Genomic DNA, 17,748 nt, shown 5'->3' with positions numbered 1-17,748 from the left:
CGAGAGGGGTGGGTGTTATCTTTGTACAGACAAATGGCCTTAGGTTGAGGATCTCCTGTAGTTTAATGCATACATCTTACAACACTCCTTTCAATGACTAACAGCCATCTCTTTTTAATTTCTCAACACATTCATGCCTTTCCATGATGTTTTCTTTTGCAGAAATAAAATAAGAAGTTTTTTAAAAATATATTCCAGTGGTGCCTTTTGTCTTTTTGAAAAAAATCATCAAAGTGTAGGATGCTATTCACAAAATCTGAGCTGTGAAATAGTGCATGCATAAGTAATTGGAAGATTATGTCTGGCACATATGCAATATTTATTTAACTTCTGTGCTGCCCATCACTGCGGTGCCTCTATGCAGGTAGTCCTTGATTTATAACAGTTCATTAGTGACCGAAGTTGCAATGGCACTGCAAAAAGAGACTTGTGACCAAGGAGCCTCGGTGGCGCAGTGGTTAGAGTACAGTACTGCAAGCTATTCCTACTGCAATTTGGCAGATGGAATTCCACTAGATTGACTCAGCCTTCCATCCTTCTGAGGTGGGTAAAATGAGGACCCAGATTGTTGGGGGCAAAGGGCTGACACTAAACCACTTAGAGAGGGGCTGTAAAGCACTATAAAGCGGTATATAAGTGCAATGGCTATTTTTCACTCTTATGACCATTGTAGCATTCCCATGTCCAGGTGATCAAAATTCAGATGCTTGACAGCTGCTTCATATTTATGGGGGTTGCACGATCCCGTGGGGCCAAACTCACTTAACAGATTTCTCATAATTCTGGGCTCAGTTGTGGTCATAAGTCAAGGACCACCTTTAGCCGCGTTACATAAAACCTGGATAGAATCTTGAACACATGTTCGCACATTCGTCTCAATACGTATGGCAAAGAATCGGGATGAGAATAAAATAAGACCACCTTGAAAAGGGTCACAGACCTCTTAAGATCTCCTAGCTGGAAATGTCTTTTCATATTTCTAGATTGTGGTAGAATGTTCCCAGGAGAATACTGCATAGAAGTGTACCCCAACACGATCTATGGTTCTTTTTAAATGGGGTTGATAAATAAAGAACGGGGGGTTCAGAAACAAGCAACGTTGGTTTACAACAGGGGTCCCCAAACTTGGCAACTTTTAAGACTTGTGGACTTCAACTCTCAGAATTCTCCAGCCAGCTGTGGGAATTCTGGGAGTCTTAAAGTTGCCAAGTTTGGGGGACCCCCGTTGTAAAACAACGTTGGACTAGATATCCTTACGGTACAGAAGTTCTCTAGGATCTGAAATTGTGCTGTTAAGAAAGAAATTTCCAATGAGGTCCTTGGAACAAAAGGATTTTGAAGAAATCTGGATCATTTGACTGCCCTTTCTCGACTCTTCATTTTTGCCTAGAACTTTGCTCCAGCTTTGCTGGGAATGCAGACTGGTCAGAATAGAGCTGGAAGGGCTCTTGGGAGATCTTCTAGTCCAACCCTCTGCTCAACTTCCCCTGCATCATTTCAGACAAATGGCTATCTAGTCTCTTCTTAAAAACCTCCAGTGATGAAGGATCCATAAGTTGTTCTCACTATTGGGAAGCGTCTCCTTAAATCCAGATTGCTTCTCTCCTTCTTTAGTTTCCATCCACTGTTTCCATTCCATCCATTCATTTCCATCTGTTTGACTGGTGGTGTTTTGTATTCTGATTGCCATATAATATCAAGCAACCAGTGCCTAAGATCTTTAAAATCAACTTTTTTTCCTCCCCTCTCTGAAAATCTTTCCTTAGCATGTGTGACGTAGTACACATCAAAGCTTGGGGAAGTTATACTCTTCGGCTAATATGCAAAATCAAACAAGCTGTTTGCAGTTGTGAAGTGTTTGTAATGGAGACACCGAGAACCTGGAAATCCGACGCTTGCTTAGCACTTCTGCTGACTGAAAACAGAGTTTCACCTCTGCTTGTTTAATGTGGAAATTTCCTTCCTCCCCAAACACTCTAATCCACTCTGATACCCTGAGAACATCGCTCTCGGGACAATGTGTGCAACTGACTAATAACATATCCTCCATAATTAATTATAATCCTCATTGTAATTTTTATTCCGGTTTTTTTTTCATTAGCATATATGCTACCGTACAGTGACTTTAAGTACTGTATAGCAATATGCCAAAAAATTGGTGCAATGTTTTCTGTTTTAAACAATTTTGATTTTTAAAGTATTAAAATTGAAACATTTGCTTTGAAAACTATTCATTTGAAAGGCAGCAGTGATGTAATTATACATTTTGATCAGTCGTGCCAATGAAAGACATATGAATTGATAAGTAAATGCCTTCTGGTGATGACTATTCAATTTTTCCCCCCTTGGCTTACAATTAACTTGCTTTTTACCTTTTTGCTGCTGGGCTGATGATTACACATAAATAGGAAATGGGATAAACGTAAGAATTGTGCATTTCTTGCTTTCTTTCTTTAGAATAATAATTGAAATTCTAGGAAGGGAGAACAGGGTGACTATTATATCTTGTCTATTCTAAAAATGATTAGCAGGGGTTACGCAAATACAGTTGGTTTGACTCTTATTGATTCCTACTAAATCAGTGGTGGGATTCAAAAAATTTTTACTACTGGTTCTGTGGGCGTGGCTTGGTGAGTGTGGTGTGGCTTGGGGGCGCGTGGCAGGGGAAGGTTACTGCAAAATCCCCATTCCCTCCCCACCCCACTAACCTGCTTTCCAGCTCTGTTCTCCTGTGCAGAGCAACAAAAGAAGACTCAGCCAATCAGCTGGGACTCGGGAGGCGGAGAATAGATGGGGGCGGGGCCAGTCAGAGGTGGGATTTGCCGGTTCTCTGAACTATTCAAAATTTCTGCTACCAGTTCTCCAGAATTGGTCAGAACCTGCTGAATACCACCTCTGTACTAAATGCTATACAGGTAGTCCTTGACTTACAACAGTTCGTTTAGTGACCATTCAAAGTTACAACGGCACTGAAAAAAGGGACTTATGACCAGTTTTCACTTATGACCATTGTAGGTTGCAATGGGTCAAGCAAAGTCAATGGAGAAGCCAGATTCACTTAACAACCAGGTTAATAATTTATCAACTGCAGTGATTCACTTAACATGGTAAGAAAGATTGCAAAAATGGGGCAAAACTTACTTTTAGAAAATGTCTCACTTAACAACAGAAAATTTGGGCTCAATTGTGGTCCTAAGTCAAAGACTATCTGCATTTACAAATTGCTTGGAGTGCATAATTGCAAATTCTTCATTCAATGGAGAAACACATTGGTCACTATTATTGTTGTTGTTGCTTTGTTTTGTTGTTATGTTATTATTATTGCAAAGGAGTCTTTATAAGCTCATCTTTTTAATTTTTATGAATTCATAAGTCTCTCAAAAATTCCTCTCTGTTCCCTCTTGCCATCGATAAGTGGGAACCAAAGTGTCTGATGGGATGGGCAGAATCTGTAAATCACAGCTGATTTACAGGAATGGAATGGAATTATAGACCTTTGTTTGGAAATTATTATAAGTGGTTTAAAACAATAATAAAACGGGATAGATTTTTTTTCTAACCTAGTTGGAAGTGTTTAAGATCACAGTGCAGGCACTGAAAACTATTTACAAACTAATATAACATGTACCTAGAATAAACTTTCTAAAAGCTGCATGTTAATATTTTATTGTGCATATTTTACATAACTATTTTATATTGTACATAATGTATATATAAATTTTACATACTATTTGGATATGATTGTATTTTAAATAACACCTTCTTAGTCATCTGGGAATAAAAGAGAATTGTGCTGTAAAAAATTAATCTGATGAATATATTCACACCAGTGGTGGGATTCAAATTTTTTTACTACCGGTTCTGTGGGCATGGCTTGGTGGGCATGGCAGGGGAGGAATACTGCAAAACCTCCATTCCCTCCCCACCCCACTAACCTGCTTTTCAGATCCATTCTCCTGTGCAGGGCAACCAAAGAAGACCCAGACAATTAGCTGGAACTCGGGAGGCAGAGAATGGATGGGGGCGGGGCCAGTCAGAGGCGGTATTTGCTGGTTCTCCAAACTACTCAATTTTTCTGCCACCAGTTCTCCAGAACTGGCCAGAACCTGCTGAAAAACCCCCTGTGATTCACACCTACATACGTCTACATACCGGCACATTTATAATATCATCTATATTCTACTAAAACTCTTTTGTCTGCAACCTCTAAATTGCAAAACAATGAATCATAGACCGAAACTTTTTCAGCCAAGGTATCTCAAAGGGGCTAACTTCCAGAAGGCATCCAAAGTCTGGAATCCAGGACTCCCGTGTACAGGTTGTCCTCAAATTATGCCCATAATTGAACCCAAAATTTCTGCTGCCAAGTGAGTCATTTGTTAAGTGGGTTTTGCTCCATTTTATGACCTTTTTTGTCAGTGTTGTTAAGCGAATCTCTGCAGTTGTTAAGTTAGCAACCCGGTTATTAACTGAATCTGGCTTCCCCCATTGACTTTGTTTGTCAGAAGGTCGTAAAAGGGGATCATTGGAGTCCGGGATACGCCGAGCGTCATAAATGAGACAGTTGCCAAGCCTTGGAATTTTGATCACTGCCAGGGCCATGTGAAAAATGGTCATAAGTCAATTTTTTCCAGTGCTGTTGCAACTTTGCATGGTCACTAAAGGAACTGTTGTAAGTCAAGGACCACTTGCAATTGAGTTTTATGAAACATTTTGGGACCTAACTTTTTTTCATAAAGCATTTTAGGATATAATGCAAAATATGTCATAAAATGTTTCCAGTGGTCAGTTCTTGAGGTTTGACCATGCTAGACAGTTCAACATGGGCTACTTTCAAGAAAGATTATCTCCCTGAATTTTTAAGAATTTTTCAAATACCGTTTCCCCCAAAATACGACCTACCGGTACGCTGAAAGTAAGTCCTAGCTTGATTTTCCACACGTGAGCCCAAAATAAGCCCTACCCCCAAAATAAGCCCTAATTAAGATCCTACCCATGCCAGTGTGGACAGGTAAAAATTAAGCTAGGGTGGGGATGGGAGAAGGTGGAGCTGCCCTACTACTTATCTTTGGACAGTTGTAGCCAGGCCTCGCACACCCTGACACCTGCCTTGCCGGCCCATTTCTTTTGCGGCTGGCAAGTCTTTTCTGGAAGCCTCTGTAGCTGATAACAAAGCTCCGGATCGATCCAGAGCTCCCTTATCGGCTTCAGAGGCCTTCAGGAAAGCCTTGCCGGCCACAGAAGTTCCTGAAGGCCTCTGACAATAGCGAACAGGAGGCTGGGCACAACGTGCGTAAGTGAGTTTTAGTCAGTGGATGACATCCCCCCAAAATAAGACCTGGTGCCTTTTTTGGTGGCAGAAAATATATAAGACAGGGTCTTATTTTCGGGAAACCACGGGTACATTAAACGCTCTGCTTTCATTGTGAAGGCATGGAAAATCTGGTTAAGGAAGTCTCTCTCAAACAAGGACCCCCCAGGTCCCAGATTGTGTAATATGTTCTATAAACCATTTTGAAAATATAACCAGGAAAAAAAGTGCACTTGGAAAATGACGTTGCAATTGATGCAGGTTTAATGAGAAGTTAAATTCAATCTACATTCAATTAGACTGATTCCTCAAACATAAAATGAAAGAGTTTTCACAATTCCCCCCCTTTCAAATTAGTTCAGCCACTTGCTCAGCAAAAACATTTTGACAATTCCAAAAAGTGGAGAGATCGCGCAAAAAATCCCTCCCCCGCCCCCGGGTCATAACTTGTCCATAGTTTAAATAGTTAATTTAAACAGAAGTACCGTTTCAAGATGCATCTTGGCAGTTTGGTTTCAGCACAAATTTGAGAGAGAGAGAAAAATATCCTAATTGTGGGGAAATGAAATATTCACATTCAGCAACTATTGAAAACATGTAAAATTATTTCACTATCAGAGCATGTCTTCCTGCTACTTTTGCATCATTAGTTGATTATGATTGCTTTCACGTCTCCTCCAAACCCATATCACATTTCTTTATTTACTGAACTATTGCTTTATTTTTTTCTCCTTTGGCTCTGATGCAAGCGATTTGACGCTCCCAAACATTTACTTACGCTAGACCGAATTGCAAATAATTTCCTGTATATTTCTCCATGCAAAACTATCTTGACCAAATGCTAAGCCACAGCATGTAAAAGCAGAAACTGAGACAAATACTAGACTTTTTATACTTGCTTTTAGGCAATGTAAAGGCAATTAATGCAACTATTGTGTAATTAAATATATCTTTTTATATCTTACTCTTATGTGTACTCTGTGTGTTGGATATTAAAGTGAATGTAAACAGATAGATTATCTGTGTCCTGTCCTTCTCTATTTTACAGTAGGCGAGTGGGTTGTTTTTTTTTACTTACAAAAGAAACTATTAAAAACTCTGATTCATACCTTCAGCCATTTGAATCTCTGTTTCAAAATAATAGGCATTGAGCATTACTCATGAATGTTTTGTTCAGCTTGTTTAAGAATTTTGCATTTCTCAGGCTTTACGTAAGGCCTTTAAGTAAGTTAAAATAAAGACAATATATAAGAAACTTAATGTTATGAGAAGGCAACAGATTTTGTTATTTCTTCCATTCCAGTCTTTATTGCTGCTAAAAAAAAAAAACCTTTTTTTTTTTCTTTTTGCATTTTATCTTTCCTTGGTCTAAATTCAGATGTGTCCTTGTAAAACCTCATAGCTGATAACAAAGAGCTTCTTAAACTGATTCCAGAATGTGGAAAAAAATAAAGCATTATTCTTTCCTATGCCATATATATATATATATATATATAGCATTTGGCTTTGCTCGGGGTATTTTCCCACGTCATAGTAGTTGTGCTTTTAAAGTTGTAGCGACGTTTCAAATGGCAAAGCCGAATGCCATACATGTAAGTACCCGCGAAAACTTAAGAAAACATATATATATATATATTTTTTTTTTTTCTTAAGTTTTTATGGTACTTACTGTATAACATTCAGCTTTGTTGAGTATTTTCCACGTCATAGTAGTTGTGCTTTTAAAGTTGTAGCAATATTTCAGAAGAATCTCATCTGCCATCATCAGGCTTCTGATGATGGCAGATGAGATTCTGCTGAAACGTCGCTAAACTTTAAAAGTACAACTACATGACGTGGGAAAACACCCGAACAAAGCTGAATGCCATACATACATACATACATACATACATACATACATGCTCTCTCTCTATATATATATATGACAGTAATAAATAACCACATGAGAACAGAGCTAAATATTTTTGCCCAAAGTATCAGCTGCCTACATTCATAGATGCAGGCACAGAGATAGACATTTGACGTTGGCACCTGCTTGAATTTCCTGTCTTTTAATCCATTGCCAGCACTTGGTACGGAATGCCACAAACAGGCCAGATGTCTTCAAACTACCCATCAAAATTTACAAGTCAGAACCATGCAGTACAAATGAGGTTTTAGGATGATCTGTTACCTTCCATATCTGTATGAAATCTGCATCTTAATTCGGTAAAGGGAATGCATGCCAAGGTAGACGCTGGAATGAGCTCTCAAGCTACTACAAATAATTGTTCCAACTGTAATCCTTCTGGCCAGACTTCCCCTGGAATACTGTTGTCAAACCCTAATGCCACTCTCTTCAACAAGATAAATGGGTTCCAGAAAGGGCAGTAGAATCAGTCAAAATATGGAAAATGAGTGCTCTTTAAACACTTCGAAGGAATTGAATCAATCTAGCTGGAAGGAGAGAGTGGTAAGACCGTGCAGCACGCTTTAAACTGGGTCTTGCTAAAGTGTGAATTTCAAAAACCCAGAAAGCAAAATAATCTATTATTTACAACTAGTTGTTGTCATATTAAAAAGCTACAAATCTCTAAGACATTTCTAAATCCCTAGTTTGTTCTTTTAGGGAACATATTTAAATTACTCAGCAATTAAGCTGGAATTATATTGTTATAACCTGCTCCTGTTTCAGAATTCAGTTGTTATGAAATTTTCTTCTATCCAACTTCTATACTGCCCTAAAATCATACAAAAAGAGGCTGCTCTTTGTTCATTTGCACCTTCCCTGCACGAAATACTTTTGAGATGTAATGGATGCTGTTTGGAAACCTGTATTGTCGAGCTCTTAGTTGTTTGATACCTCATATTTTACTCAGAGTCCATAGGTACAGATCTGTTGTCAGAAAAGTGGAGGATCAATAATATCCAATTGAATTCAGGAATAAATAAATAACAAAAGCAAAAGTAGGGTTGTACGTCTCCTTAAAGGTCTCCTTTCATTGGGCCTTCTTTGGAGGTATATATGCTTTTGATTGATGTCTTAGTTCCACAAACCTATTATTTTCCAGTCCCAAATCTTCCAAGGGCAAGCAAAGCATCTGGAAAAAGCAGTATGCTCGATGATTTATAACTAGTTGTTCTATGCGGCCCACGACATATAGACTGCATGCAGGCCCTGGTCCTACCTATTGTGGCCCCTCAAGTTAATAAAAAAAAAAATTAAAGGACGTTCGTTAATATACATTAACTAGTATATATTTGATACATGGCCCAAGCCAATCCCTTTTTACTCAGTGCAGTTCAGGCAAGCCAAAAGGTTGGACAACTGCGATCTAATCTATTCTAGAAGGATAAACAGTTCAACAGAAACCATATTGCTTTTTTCTTTTCGCCACAAATGCTTTTTGTTATTAGTTGTGAAGTCCTTCCAGGTCCTTGTCCATGGGGTTTTCATGGCAAAGAGTAGGTTGCCATTTCCTTCTCCAGTGGATGGCGTTTTTGTCAGACTTCTCTGCTATGAGCTGTCCATCTTGGGTGGCCCTGCAGGGCATAGCTCATAGCTTCACTGAGCTACGCAAGCCCCTTTGCCACAACAAGGCAGTGATCCATGAAGGGGGTACACATGCTAAATTCTGTCTAATCAACCCCCTCTAAGCTTAAGGCATTCATTCCCATTACTCACTTCATTTTTATTACAGCCGTAGACCCCAGTCTGTGCAGGACCGATAAGCAGTCCTGCAGTTAACTTTAAATAAGATTCAAGATAATTTATGCATTTTTTAAAAGCTACATTTTTTAAAAAAAAAATGCATTGAATGGGTTGCATCAGGCTGGAGGTGCTTGGGTGCAACTCTTAGGACACTCATCCCTGCATCTGGGAGAGAAAAATAAAAATCTCTACTCCCGGCCCTGCCTCCAATTGCTTTTCGCCCGTGGTTTTCCTGCCAACACTCCCCCGCCCCTCCAAATGACTGCCACTAAGACGCAAGCGAGCAATGGAGACCCCATTTTGTTTAAGAAGGCCCCAAGATCCGGGCGGAGGTGGGGGGGGGGGTGGAAGAGAGCGGGAAACTACAATTCCCAAGAAGCCCCTGGGCGCGTCATTTCACACCGGCCAATGGGAGCGCGCCTTTTTCCCCCGGCGCTGCCCGTGTGGTGGAGCTTTTGTGTGCGTGAGGAAAGGAGAGGAGGCGGAGGGAGCGGGAACGAGCAGGGCCGAGACCGGGACGCCGAGGACGAGCGGAGCGCCAGCGCCCCCTTCCTTTCCCCCCGACTCGGTGCCGCCCCCCTTCCCGCGCCCCTCGGCGGCTCTCTCTCGAGGCCCTGCGGCTCCTCGGCCGCCCGGGGACGGCACCCGGGGACGGGTGGGGGGAGGGAGGGAGAGGGAGGAAGAAGAAGGGGAGAAAAAAGAGGCGGGGACCGGAGCCGGAGAAGCGGGAAGCGTGCCGAAATTGAGCCCGGGGATCCAGCGCGGCCTATCTCGCGGGGCTTGGCCCACCCCCACCCACTTGCCGAGCCTGGCTCGGGCCAGCCTGGCTCGGGGCGTCCCCGGCGCGATTCCTGCGTTTTGTCTCTCGGCGGCGATCGGTCCGATACGGCGGGGGAGTTAGAATGGAACTGACTGAAGGTGAGGCGGGAGAGAGGGAGGGGGGAGGAGGGGCGGGGCTTGGGGAGGAGGGGGCGGGGCCAGAACCCTGCGCGGGCAAGGCGCTTGCTCTAAACAATACAGCTGGCTTTCTCAAGTTGCTGGTCCTCAACGGTCCTCTTTGGCTTCTTCCAGGTTGCAAAGGGCTTCACTTTGTGCTTTCTTTTTAATTTTTAATTTTTTTTTTTTTTTTTAGGCTGGGCGGATTCTTAGGATATCATAAGTTGCAAGTTTCTACTGGGGTACTTGGAATTGCAAATTTGGAAAGGGGGGAACGGGACGCCAGGCTTGGAAATTTGGGCTTTTTCTCCCCTTTCTTGCATTTTTCCTTTTCTTTAACAGCAACCCAAAAAATAACAATAACTTGGTTGCTGAAAAGGAGGCAGCTTGTGCAACTTGCTACTCTGTATATGAGTGTCACGTGCTACAGATGCCATTTATATTTGTAAGTGGTGTGTTTATATAGCATTTATACAATGTTTCAGCGTGTATCTATTACAGTCTTTTAAAGTGTATCCATTGATGTCAACAACTCCTGGTGAGTAAGTAACATTTAGTGCTACTTACTAAGGGCTGGTGTGAAGTCAGAGTCCTGGGAAAGAAACACCTGCTCCCAATTTCTATTTATCTAGTAATCTCAGCTTTTCCAAATCTTGTCTTCTTGGCAAGTGTATAAAAATTAAATGGAAAGAAATAGATCTATGGTATTTTGGGGTTTTTTTTTTAGAGGCAGGGTAACACACAAGCACGACAGATAATCCCTATTAATATATTTACATTCATGCCCAAAGTGCTGGATGAAAGGAGAGGGCAAATTTCCTGAAATCAATTATGATTTTAAATTTGGAGTTAGGTTTCTTGGGTTCAGTCTTCTCTCCAACCTGCCACCTTTAGGATGCATTAAATTACAGCTCCTATTATGATCAAAAGAATAGTTGTGTGCCAGAATGTGAAGAGAGGTAATCCAATGCCACATCCTGAAGGATTAATTTGCAGAAAGGTGAACTGGTAGTTATGGTGGAAGGATGGCTTTTTGAGAAAGATTTTGAGAACAGCAGTTATTGCTAGTGAGCGAAAGCACACGCCTGTAATAAGCAATTTAATAATACTCAGGTATTTAAAATGCTAAGTTAATTACTCCACTACAGCTCAATCTATATATGTGTGTGTGTGTGTGTGCGCGCTTTTAAAGTTGTAGCAACGTTTCATTATAGTTGTGCTTTTAAAGTTGCAGCAATGTTTCAGCAGAATCTCATCTGCCATCATCAGGCTTATGTATTGGGTTTGTCTGTGTTCACAGACGAACACTATACAGAAGCCTGATGATGGCAGATGAGATTCTGCCGAAGCGTTGCTACAACTTTAAAAGCACAACTATAATGAGGTGGGAAAATACCCGAACAAAGCTGAATACCATACATGTAAGTACCTGCGAAAACTTAAGAAAACATGTATATGTATGTGTATATGTATATGTATGTGTATATATGTATATAAATGTATGTATATGTGTATATATATATGTATATGTATGTGTGTGTGTGTGTATATATATATATATATATATATATATATATATATATATATATAATATATATAAATGTGTATGTATATATATATGTGTATAAACTTAAGAAAACATATATATATATACATATATATATATATATATGTATATAAATATACACACACACACACACACACACACACACGCAGTTAGAGAACTGGTGATATCAAAATGCATCAGAAATGAGGCACAATAAAGAGGAAGAGGTTAGTGTGCGGAAATGGGCACCAAACTTTTTCAGACTATGAAGAATTCTGAGGATATGCAGGGTAAGATTAAGCGAAATGGCTAAGAATTCTGAAGGAAAGAGATGGCTCCATTGATCATTTTGATGGAAGGCATTGTAGCAGTCATCTACTCCAAACACAGTGCAGGATCTCCTCCTAGATCCTTTCTGACAGAGGACCACACAGCCTCTGAAGACTTCTTATCAATGGTCAAGTGAGCCATCCTGCTTAAGAAGGTTCGGATCAATTAGCAGTGGAGGGTTAATAGTGGAGAGTCCAGTAAGTGTTATGAACTCGGTGAAAGCAGGGCTGCTGAAATAATTTTAAATGGTTTCTCTATTTTAAACTTTAACTCCGATAGTTTAAGATAGTTTAAGGAATGAAAGAGTTCGTTTATGGGCAAGTGTGTGTGTGTGTGTGTGTGTGTAGTGGAATGAGAGACGTTACGAAGGAATCTGTGCTGCTGTGTGATCTGCACATTGGTAACCGTCATAGAAGAAGCGTGTGTGAGCACACACAGAAAGAGAGAGAGAGAGAGAGAGAATCTGTGCTGAAGAGGTGTGAAGCCTGAACTGTGTGGATTTTGAATGGATTATACAGCCTGGTGGTAATTGCTGTTGCGTGACATTTTGCGTGGGAAGGCATGAAGAAGAGTCATGAGACAGCGACAGTCTTGGAGTTGGGAAGTCATAGGCTGACCTGGTAATGAAACAGCCTTTTGTGTGTGTGTGTGTGTGTGTGTGTGTGCTTGCATGCTTGCAGTGTCTACATATATCAATATGCACAAACATCTCGGGGTTTGAACTTAGAATTTGAAATATTCTCTTCCCGGAGTTGGGGTGGGTGAACCATCTCTGGCTCTGTTGGAAAGGGGAGAAGGATAATTGTGGATAGACCAGATAATAGTTTTGTGTGATGGAGGAGGAAGAGGAGGGCCACTTAGATTTAAAGGGGCAGAGGCAGCCATATTTCCTGCCAGATACTGCAGTGTAAATCTCTTTCCTACTCCACCCCCAGCCTTCCTTCCAAAAGAAACCAGCCCTGTTTTGGGTTAACAAATTAGTTTTTTTTTCCCCTCTGGGATCCTTATTCCTGGTTTACCATTACACTGTTTTAGATTTATCATAAACAAACTGGGATAGCGACATTTTTTTTCCTCCTTGCCTTCTTCTCAGCAGCCAGGACTGCTAGGGAATGCGGTGCAGAAATTAACCCTTTTCGGTACAAATCTGCAGCAGGGTTATTCTGATTTTTTCTCTTCCCCCCTCTCCATTATCATGGAGAATTCAGAAATAGGTAGAAGGTTTTGCCATGTACAATAGCCTCTCTCGTACATGGCAAAAGGAGCCGAAATGCCTTCTACAATTTCCCTAAGTAAACAAGGAAATTGCATCCCCACAGCTGCTGACAAAAGGCACACTTGTTTGTGCACAGCTAGCTAAAACTTATTTATATTTTAAATTTAATACCAGCGAGTATTTTCTCTAAAGCATTTCTTAATTATTATTATTTTTTCTTGTCTGTTTTGTGATATATAGTGAGGCAATTCTCTATTTTTATCATCACTGAATTGAGCAAATGGTGTTGTTTGAATTTCATGTACATCAGACAACAGAGATGTGAGACAAATTGCTGTTCAGGTATCTGATTAGTGGGAACTAGGTATATTTTTATAATGTTTGAAAGTATTTTCAGTTTCATAGTGCAGTGGAGAAAAGCTCCATATACAGAATATATCTTTACTATATGAGATATATGCTAATTTTGTTTCTCCTGAATTAATATGATGTTTGGACAACTGGAGCATTATGTGTGAATATCTCATAAATAAGGCACAATCTTTAGTATGTTTGGATGTACTTTATATTGTTTGATCCTGTATCATTTCAGTTTTCAAACCCAAATAGAAATATTAATATGATTGTTCCTTTTTTGATGTATTCAGTGATTCTGTTTTTGTCTTTTAAAAAATTATCAGCTGATAAAAATATAATTTATTGTGATTGATTCAAGGATGTAGTTATCACAGTAGTATTTCATTAATATTTTAGAATATCCTCATGTTGGACTCAGCAGTGTGTCTAGCAGTGGAGCCATTCTTTCTGGTTTCTATTTTTCTTTAAGTGGGTCATAGTAAAAGATGATCAATGGATGACAGAAGGTGTGCCTAAACAGCTTACAGTGATAATATTTGGTTTTTGTGACAGAATAAATGCTAATGAACATGTATAAATATAAGCTGAGAAGAAGGGAAATTTATATAGCAAAATGCTTTCCAGGAATAATGCATTTTCTCCCCAAAATGAATTATTTGTTGTGACTTAAGTGCTACATGTATGTAAAGCTGAAAATGACTCATCACATTGTATGATGGTAAAAAGCTGAAGAACAGTTTTACAGTTCAAGGCAAACACTATCTAGATTTCTATATAATTGAAAAACATGAACAGATTGTTCTGTTGGAACAAGGAATACCAGCCAAGTGAGATTATATATTATTTTGTATTTAGATTTAAAAGGCTAGGATCGGTTTGAGAAATAAGCGCTTTCTGATATTTTAAAAGCCAATATCAAAGATTTTATTTACCTATTTTATCCTGGAAAAAGGAAATTTTGCCCAGGCTTTGTTGAATGAAAAATACATGCATGTATATGAGAAAAGTAGTTGGAATCCAGGTTGTGTGTGTGTGCAAGTGGGGTTATGAAGGCATACCTCCTTTGGAAGGGGATGCCATTAAGTCCAACAGAATTTAAACACTGTTGCTTATTATTGAAGGCTCAGCCATAAAATATCCTCCTGTAGTTGTTGCTGATTATTACTATCTATATGTTATTGGTTCTTGTTCAACTGTATATGAGTACTCCAATTAGTATATCAAGTAAAATTGTGAAAATCATAAAAGGCTATATAGGTAGCAATGGCATAATCAAACTTAATAAATCACCTGAGTTTCCTTCCTTCCTTCCTTCCTTCCTTCCTTCCTTCTGTCCGTTTATATTTCACATTTACGAGGTTGCCTATCTTCTCAAGTAATCTAGACGAAGTACAGAATTAAAGCCAGAGTTACAAATATCAAATAGAACAGAAAAGTAGAATGGCCATTCTGATTGTGTGTGTGTGTGTGGGGGGGAATCCACTAAAAACCTGTAAAACCCTTCATAGATGAAACCCCCCTCCTACCCTAGAATAAAGTCTAAGGAAAGAGCTAACTGTTCAAGGTACAGGATGATATTCATCCAAATCTCAGCAGAGATGTTGTTCCAGAAGTCAATTGTCATGATGAAGAAGATACATTTCCTAGGTCCCATCAGATGCTATTGCTTAGTGTGTGAGATTTGTAGTCCTGTTTTATAGGATGGGCAAAAGCAAACCTCTGATACAACAACTGTATCAAGAGAGAGGAAGAGGGAGAGAGATTGATTCTCAAATTACTATGCCATGTGGACTTTTGTAGGTGATAGGCAGCTCTTGAAAGGCCCCACAAAGCCTCCTGGTTGTGTCGCTCCTGTAGCAGTGATACCTGCCCTGGTTCAGTTGAAGTTTCCAATGGGTCTTCAAAGGTGGCCCATGTAGAAATCATGGCAGTAGTCTACATTCAAGGTGATTCAAGAGCTGCGGTAGTGCAGTGGTTAGAGTGCAGTACTGCAGGCTACTTCTGCTGCCTGCCGGCTGCCTGCAATTTGTCAGTTCGAATCTCACCAGGCTCAAGGTTGACTCAGCCTTCCATTCTTCCGAGGTGGGGAAAATGAGGACCCAGATCGTGAAGTGCAAGAGGCTGACTGTAAACCACTTAGAGTGTGCTGTATATTCTGAAGCGGCACATAAGTCTAAGCACTATTGCTATTACCACTTACAACCTTCCAACAAGTAAAGTCAATGGCGGAAGCTTGATTGGCTTAAGGACATATTATTTGTTTAACTACTACAGCAAAAAAGGTTCTAAAATCAGGTGACTGATTTGATGACTGCACTGCTTAGTGGTGGAAGTCTTAGGCACAATGGTTGAGGACATTCTGAGTTCCCACTGTATTTTATTATTTAAGAACATGGAAATAAACGTGGGAGTAATCATGGCTGTTACAGAAATAATTGAAAATGAACTCTTATCAGATTTAATATTTACCCTGCCTTCAACTTACCACTCAATGGTCAAGGCTGGAAATTGGCCAGAGAAAATTTATGCTCCTTTAATATTGCATCTGGGGATGGGGTTGTCTTATTCGTATAAATATGGGCAAAGTAAGGCTACAATCACCAAACTCATAAATTGAATTGGAAGGGTGAAAGTTGTACAGACTAAGTTAATAGCCCACTAGTTTAAAAAAACATGTTTGTCAGATTCTTTTGGTGGTATTTGACACATGTCTATCGTGTGCACTCTCACATTCAGTTAAGGAGAAGAATTGTATAGCTAGAATAGTTCTGCACTGAAATATCACCATCCCTTTAAAAATGAAGAAACTTTTCTAGCATCCAACCCAACAACATCGCTTTATTTGCTTGTGTTAAAAGAGCATTTTTAGATGAACACCACAAAGATTGCTCGCCATTATCTTCAGTCTCAGGAACAGTAATCCTCCAACGAATTCCTGGATAGTGCAGCCTTAGAAATATTCTGTTCTCTGGGGAGAAATTCCTGAGCTACCTGGGCCTTTGACTTGGTCCAAGCAAGTTCTTCCTATGTGCACATGGCTGGCTCATAGAGAACATCTGGGTTGCCTGATCTTTTTTGGCCCTGAAGACAAATTTGGAAACCTGAGAAAATGTCACACTGATCACCACAAAATGTCTGCTGTATTTGGCCTGTTAAAAACAAAACAAAAACCCACAGACCTTCCTCAGGAAGCTGTGAAGAGGGCAGAGGCTGACTTCAATCTTCGGATACAGAATTATATTACAGGCACCATAGCAAACCACCCATTTCACAAAAGGTAAATGGGTAAAGATAAGAAACTCCTCCCTTTTCCGCTTTTCTGAGGCTGAAGAACCGTTTCTTTCTATTTCCAAGTCTGTACTGCTTCTCCAAGCGCACTTTACATTAGAAGATAAGTATTGTTTTATTACAGTTGTACTTCATTTGAAGCATGTTGTTCGAACCGAAGGCCGCACTAGAACCTAAGCACTTTCCAAACCACACTGTTTATAGAAGAGTTAAGACAGCAAGCAAAGTAAACATACTTACAGCTACATAATGGGCCATAGTCACAGGATTAAAAATTCATCATCTTATTTTGTTACTGATACCCCTCCAGTCAAAGTAAATATGAGTTTTTTTTTGGGGGGGGGGTCTAGAAATGAACATAGAACAGAACAGAATAACAGAGTTGGAAGGGACCTTGGAGGTCTTCTAGTCCAACCCCCTGCTTAGGCAGGAAACCCTACACCACTTTAGACAAATGGCTATCCAATCTCTTCCAGTGTTAGAGCATTCACAACTTCTGGTGGCAAGTTGTTCCATTGATTAATTGTTCTTACTGTCAGGTAATTTCTCCTTAGTTCTAAGTTGCTTCTCTCCTGGATTAGTTTCCATCCATTGCTTCTTGTCCTGCCCTCAGGTGCTTTGGAGAATAGCTTCACTCCCTCTTCTTTGAGGCAGCCCCTGAGATGTAGGAACACTGCTATCATGTCTCCCCTAGTCCTTCTTTTCATTAAACTAGACATATCCAATTCCTGCAACAGTTCTTCATATGTTTTAGCCTCCAGTCCCCTAATCATCTTTGTTGCTCTTTTCTGCATTCCTTCTACAGTCTCAACCTCTTTTTTTAACATCATGACGACCAAAATTGGATGCAGTAGTCCAAGTATGGCCTTACCAAGACATTATAAAGTGATATTAAAACTTCACATGATCTTGATTCTATCCTTCTGTTAATGCAGCCTAGGACTGTGTTGGCATGTTTGGCAGCTGCACCACACTGCTGGCTCATATTTCAGTGATTGTCCACTAGGACTCCAAGATCCCTCTCAACAGTTATTACTGAGTCAGGTATCACCTATACTATACCTGTGCGTTTG

General features: G+C 40.0%; 1 protein-coding gene across 3 annotated transcripts in view; it reads left to right on the top strand.

Annotated features, from left to right (window-relative positions):
* Positions 1-17,748, top strand: part of NSD3 (nuclear receptor binding SET domain protein 3) — a 115,908-nt gene that overhangs the window by 5,497 nt on the left and 92,663 nt on the right. Inside the window, exon 1 of one of the 3 annotated variants that reach the window (XM_087938636.1) lies at positions 9,460-9,920. The exons of 1 other annotated variant lie outside the window; for it this stretch is intronic. The gene's annotated coding sequence lies outside the window, so the exon portion shown is untranslated. Of the gene's footprint in view, positions 1-9,459; positions 9,921-17,748 lie in introns of those variants that run through there. One more of the 3 variants, XM_087938637.1, reaches the window with a different exon arrangement.

Source organism: Pseudonaja textilis, chromosome 9 (assembly GCF_049901715.1).
Source record: "Pseudonaja textilis isolate UNSWEBS1 chromosome 9, rPseTex1.2, whole genome shotgun sequence".
Lineage (NCBI taxonomy): Eukaryota > Metazoa > Chordata > Lepidosauria > Squamata > Elapidae > Pseudonaja > Pseudonaja textilis.
The sequence above is the reverse complement of the archived record's forward strand: the minus strand, read 5'-3'. Positions and strand labels throughout refer to the sequence as shown.